Source organism: Syzygium oleosum, unplaced genomic scaffold (genome assembly GCF_021117445.2).
Source record: "Syzygium oleosum isolate NSW1041296 unplaced genomic scaffold, Sole_v2.1 Sole_v2.36, whole genome shotgun sequence".
In the NCBI taxonomy this organism is placed as follows: domain Eukaryota; kingdom Viridiplantae; phylum Streptophyta; class Magnoliopsida; order Myrtales; family Myrtaceae; genus Syzygium; species Syzygium oleosum.
The window spans coordinates 245,001-245,380 of NW_026607520.1; the positions used below are offsets into that span (position 1 = coordinate 245,001).

The 380-nt window shown below is 58.2% G+C and overlaps 1 non-coding gene across 1 annotated transcript in view; it reads right to left on the reverse strand.

Moving 5' to 3' along the window:
* The window catches only part of LOC130135693 (5.8S ribosomal RNA), a 152-nt gene extending 93 nt beyond the window's left edge, over window positions 1-59 (reverse strand). Inside the window, exon 1 of the ribosomal RNA XR_008814967.1 lies at window positions 1-59. This exon is cut by the window's left edge and continues 93 nt beyond it. This is a non-coding gene — a ribosomal RNA (5.8S ribosomal RNA).
* Between the last annotated feature and the right edge of the window lie 321 nt (window positions 60-380).

Here is a 380-nt window from a genome sequence, read left to right on the forward strand (position 1 = left end):
ATCAGCGGTTCGCACGTTCTTCATCGATGCGAGAGCCGAGATATCCGTTGCCGAGAGTCGTTATGAATAATAGGAGATTGCATGGCATCCCGCACACGCACCATGTCGGGCGGCGGGAGCATCGCTCTCTTGTTAAAGTTCCTTGGCGCATTCCGCGCCGGGGTTCGTTGTGCCGCCGGAAAAGCCCGAGCGCCCGTAGGCACCCGTGCCATCCAGCGTCCCGGAGACGTTGGGCGAGGCCCACCGTCCCCATTGAGTTTGGTCGGTTCTCGGTCATTCCGCTAGGCGGGATTCGACAATGATCCTTCGCGGGTTCACCTACGGAAACCTTGTTACGACTTCTCCTTCCTCTAAATGATAAGGTTCGGTGGACTTCTCGC